The sequence below is a fragment of the Schistocerca serialis genome, chromosome 5 (genome assembly GCF_023864345.2).
Source record: "Schistocerca serialis cubense isolate TAMUIC-IGC-003099 chromosome 5, iqSchSeri2.2, whole genome shotgun sequence".
NCBI classification, from domain to species: Eukaryota; Metazoa; Arthropoda; class Insecta; order Orthoptera; family Acrididae; genus Schistocerca; species Schistocerca serialis.
The window spans coordinates 430798902-430804436 of record NC_064642.1 but is presented as its reverse complement, the minus strand read 5'-3'; the positions used below and the strand labels follow the sequence as shown (position 1 = coordinate 430804436).

At 44.5% G+C, this 5535-nt stretch overlaps 1 pseudogene; it reads right to left on the bottom strand.

The window, feature by feature from the left end:
* Positions 1-331: 331 nt before the first annotated feature.
* On the bottom strand, positions 332-449 carry LOC126483034 (5S ribosomal RNA; annotated as a pseudogene).
* Between the last annotated feature and the right edge of the window lie 5086 nt (positions 450-5535).

The window sequence follows — 5535 nt, the reverse complement described above, 5'->3', positions numbered from 1 at the left end:
CTTCGCTATATACTCCTTTTAGTGAAAGATGGGTTTCAGCAGCGGTTTTTCGAAGTCTCATGTAAAGCTTCACGACAATTCGTTGCTCTGTTAATCCACTTATCATTTTCCAAAATAAACTAAACTCCGTCCGAACAGGCCATGAAGGCTAAACGGTACCGACCGGCCGCCGTGTGATCCTCAGCTCACATGCGTCTCTGGATGCAGATTTGGAGAGGCATGTGATCAGCACACCGCTCCCCCATCCGTATGTCAGTTTCCGAGACCGGAGCCGCTACATCTCAGTCAAGTAGCTCCTCAGTTTGCCTCACAAGGTCTGAATCAGCCCGCTTGCCAACAGCGCTCGGCAGACCGGATGGTCACCCATCCAAGTGCTAGCCCAGCCCAACAGTGCTTACCTTCGGTGATCTGACGGGAACCGCTGTCACCATTGCGGCAAGGCCGTTGGCTTATCAGTTTTCAGCCAAAACGAAATAGCAGCTCTTACACAAACGAAGGCCAGGGCCAAACTGATTTGTGTACAGACACCAGTGAAGGCGCAATCGACCGAGGAGGCTTCACGCTGCACGGGTATTGGTCGTACATTTTAGCTGCATGCGCACTTACTCTGTGACGGGATCAGACCAATTATTTTATAGCCGCATCTCGTATCACCGCTACATTGTGCAACAGACTCACGTCGGACAGCATGCGCAATTGCAACTACAGTTAATAGCACTGCAGGGCACGCTATCTCACTCTCCACAGTGGCTCGGTGACTGCATGGTCGACCGAGCGAGGTGGCGCAGTGGCTAGCACACTGGACTCGCATTCAGGTGGACGACGGTTCAAACCCGCGTCTGGCCATCCTGATTTAGGTTTTCCGTGATTTCCCTAAACCGCTCCAGGCAAATGCCGGGATGGTTCCTTTGAAAGGGCACGACCGACTTCCTTCCCCGTCCTTCCCTATTCCGATGATATCGATGACCTCGCTGTCTGATCTCCTCCCTCAAACAGCGCAGCCCAACTGCACTGTCGTGGTCTCCTTGCTCAAAGACCAGTACGTTTTTTTGTGTTGACTCTCGCACATCGGCGGTGCGAAGAGCGTAGGGAGTGGACCAAAGGGGAGTGTGTTCGAGAGCTCGTCTCGGATGATAGCTGATTCAGTCTGAGTAATGACTCTGGACCTACCCTCATATGGCGAGCTGTGGGAAAACGTAATACATCCAGTAACACTGTAGAGCATGATCGTTTTGGTGGTCCAGTTATTATGGTATGGGGAAGCATAATGTTGTTTCTGCGTGCTGTCCTCCAACTCTTTGAACACGGTACGCTCATTGATCGACATTATTCTGACGATATACTACTCCTTCCCCATGTACGTCTTTTGAGGGACGCATTCGGTCCTGAACTCAGTGTTATTGGCGAGAATGGGCGACCGCGTCGAACAGAGCAGGTGGGGGAGCTCTAGGAACGATAGGGTATTCGGAGAATGAACTGGCCTGCCCGTTTCCGCAACTTGTAGGGTATTGTGGGGAGGCGTATTGCAGCGTGTCCTATCTTGGCTGCCTCAACATGTATGCGGGCCGGCTTTTCGATGCGTACAGTAACGTCGCCTGGAGAACGTGCAAACAATTTACAGACGATATTTGCATCAGAGCTTTTTGTTTACAGAAACGACCTTTGGAATCTGGCTGCGGGTGGAAATGGCAGCAGAAGAGCAGCAGTACGCAAATATTAGACTAACCAGCTATGCGGTTTTTTCTTGTTTGATATTCACGACGCACGACGCATATGTACCGGGAAAAGTACGTCACATTCGCTCGACGACATTCTCCAGATAGTGCTGGAAAAGAAGTACAGTGTTTCTGAAGTCAGGACCCATTTGCGATTGTCGCTACTGAAGCTCTCGTGCATATCTTGATCAACATGCTTCGTTCAGGCGAGGCAGCTCTGATGAATTCGTTATAATTATATCTATCTTCAAGGGCTTAAGGGCTAACTTAAGCACAATATATAAAGCTATACAGGAAGTCCTTATCGGAGCTCATTAAAAGCCGGAAGTTAATTTTCTGGAATTATTGCTTATCAGCACTGTAATCTCCATAAGAATAACATTGCCGGAAGTGAATTTTCCAGCAACAAATAGACAAGTAAAATAATAGACGGAGAAAAATTCTAAGTCCGAATCAAGTTCACGCGCTCAAAGAAGCGAAACCCACCCACTATCCCCGCTCCTATACACAATAGACCACCCATAGTAAACTATCTATATGCCTATTTTATTCACCCTGAAAAGGAGACCTCACTTACCGTGAGGCCATTTTATTGGATGGCCTTCGGCTGTGCGTCTGAGCAGGACTTTGAGGTTTTTAATCTATTGAGGTAAAAAGAATCTACCCTAATAATAAAAATAAGGGATTAGGGATTATTCTGCAACAAGGTCCTACTAATACTAGGTCCCTTGTTGCTGCAGAAAAGAATTTCTTAAGGGCTAACTTAAGCACAATATATAAAGCTATACAGGAAGTCCTTATCGGAGCTCATTAAAAGCCGGAAGTTAATTTTCTGGAATTATTGCTTATCAGCACTGTAATCTACATAAGAATAACATTGCCAGAAGTGAATTTTCCAGCAACAAATAGACAAGTAAAATAATAGACGGAGAAAAATTCTAAGTCCGAATCAAGTTCACGCGCTCAAAGAAGCCTTTTTGCAGCTGCTGAAAATGGGAAATAGTTTCGTAAATACTGGTTTATATAAGAAAAACGGTATCTGACTTTCCGATTTCTCTCACAAAGGGAAGGCCTCAGAGACGGCCAAACCCATTCGGCTCGTTTTGCGGGGTCGTTTGTGTAAAATTTAAAATGAAAGACCCCCAGTATAGTTTAGTTCAACACATCAAAACCTCATGAGGTGCAATGGACTCAAAATTGACACGATCGGTAGATAATCGAAAACTGGGCGTATTTCATTATAATGTATGGGATCCACAAACGCGTATTTTCCTAGAAATCGAGGAAAGAAGCTGTTACGACAGTCGCTTATGTATCCATAAAGAAAACACTTCTCAACGAAAGCGCCGCTGGTGTGGCGAAAAAGACATCTGGCTGGGGAGTAGAGGCCCTGTGTTCGATTTGCAAATGCATTCTGCAATTTTTCTATTTGTATTTTTTCCGTATCGAATTTGGTGGAAATAAGACGGTTAATAAAGTAATCAATAAGGAATAATTACAAGGTAGGCGAATTAATTTCTTAAATGACTTGTATTAGTAAATGATATAAATTTTTATCCAGTTTGCCCTGCAATGTCTCTTTTACTCACCCTCTTACATGTCCTCACTTTCCTTCGAAAAAGTACGTGGATGGTAACTATCATACAAACATTCGAAGCAAATACACTCGCGACACCAACAACATCTAATTAATACAGTCTTCGCACTACTACGTCGTTCCTTTCGAAAATTTGGCGGAATTCAGACTTGGTTTTCATTTACAATCTGTCTTTATCGGGAATTAATTTTAATGCACATCGCGCATACGGTAACATCGCCTGAAAAACTATGCTGCAAGTTGGTCATAAATTATACTATGAATTGCTGTTGCATCCGCGCGGCTGTGAGTTGTCCGCTGGGTTTCCAGAAACACGTTGCAATTCTGAAACCTCCAAATAAAACTCTGTACAGCACCTCGCTGTAAACAAGCATCGCTCGGGTGACTATTTGTGGTCCATCGTGAGCAATTTCTCAGCAGTGTTCAAATGGTTCAAATGGCTTTGAGCACTATGTGACCTAACATCGGAGGCCATCAGTCCCCTAGAACTTAGAACTACTTAAACCTAACTAACCTAAGGACGTCAAACACATCCATGCCCGAGGCAGGATTTGAACCTGCGACCGTAGCGGTCGTGCGGTTCCAGACTGAAGCGCCTAGAACCGCACGGCCACACAGGCCGGCGTCCCACCCATCAAATGGTTCAAATGGCTCTGAACACTATTGGACTTAACATCTGCGGTCATCATTCCCCTAGGACTTAGAACTACTTAAACCTAACTAACCTAAGGACGTCACACACATCCATCCCGAGGCAGGTTTCGAACCTGCGACCGTAGCGGTCGCGCGGTTCCAGACTGAAGCACCTAGAACCGCACGGCCACTCCGGCCGGCCTCAGCAGTGTTACTCGGAATTGTTTACATACAGCGAGGCTTCAGTTTTCTTTCTTGTCTAATGCAAGTCGTTTGAGAAATTAATTTTCCTACCTTGTATTATTCCTACTAATTGTTTTACTAACCCTTCTATTATAAAATATACAATATGTACAGAATCGAGAATAGACAATAAGAATGGAATACCAAGAACGAAGTGCTCTGTTTAAAAAGGGCTTAAGACAGGGATGTAGTCTTTCGCCTCTACTGTTCAGATTATACATCGAAGAGGCAATGACAGAAATAAAATAAAGGCATTAAAATTCAGGCTGAAAGGACATCAATGATAAGATTCGCTGATGATATTGCTATCCTGAGTGAAAGTGAAGAAGAATTACAGGGTGTGTTGGAATGAAATTAACTGTGTAATGAGTACGGAATATGGACTGAAAGCAAATGGAAGAAAGACTAAAATAAGAAGAAGTAGCAGAAATGAGAACAGCGAGAAACTTAACATCAGAATCGGCGATCACGAAGTACACGAAATTAAGGAATTCTGTTACCTTTGCAGCAAAATAGCCACTGGAGGTTCGAATCCTGCCTCGGGCATGGGTATGTGTGAAGTCCTTAGGTTTGTTAGGTTTAAGTAGTTCTAAGTTCTAGGGGACTGATGACCTCCGATGTTAGGTCACATAGTGCTCAGAGCCATTTGAACCATTTGAACACTGGGCATAAGAGGCAGACCAGCACTGGCAAAAAAAGGGCATTCGTGGACTAGTATCAAAATAGGTCTTAATTTGAGGAAGTAATTTCTTAAAACCTACGTTTGGAGCACAGTATTGTACGAGTATAGTAGTGAGGCATGGACTGTGAGAAAACCGGAACAGAAAAGAAGCGAAGCCTTTGAGATGTAGTGCTACAGAACAATATTGAAAATGAGATGGACTGATGTGGTAGGGAATGAGAAGGGTTTTCACAGAATCGACGAGAAAAGGAACCTACGAGAAACACTGACAAGGAGATGGGACAGGATGATAGGACATCTGTTCACACATCAGGGAAAAAGTCCCATTGTACTAGAGGGAGCCGGAGAAGGTATAAACTGTGGAAGAAGAGAGAGATTGAAGTAAATCCAGAAAATAATTGAGGATGTAGGTTGCAGTTGCTACTCTGAGATGAAAAGGTTGGCACAGGAGGGAAATTCATGGCGGGCCGCATCAAGTCATTCAGAAGGCTAATAAATACAAAAAAATCCTATCAATTTCAATGCAGAAATACACAAATAAAACAGTTGAAGAATGCGCTTCACAATCGAACAAACGTTGTCGACTCCCCAGGTAGATGCCTTGGTTGCTACATCAGTGGCGGTTTCGTTGAATAGCGCTTACCTCATGGGTGCATAAATGGCAT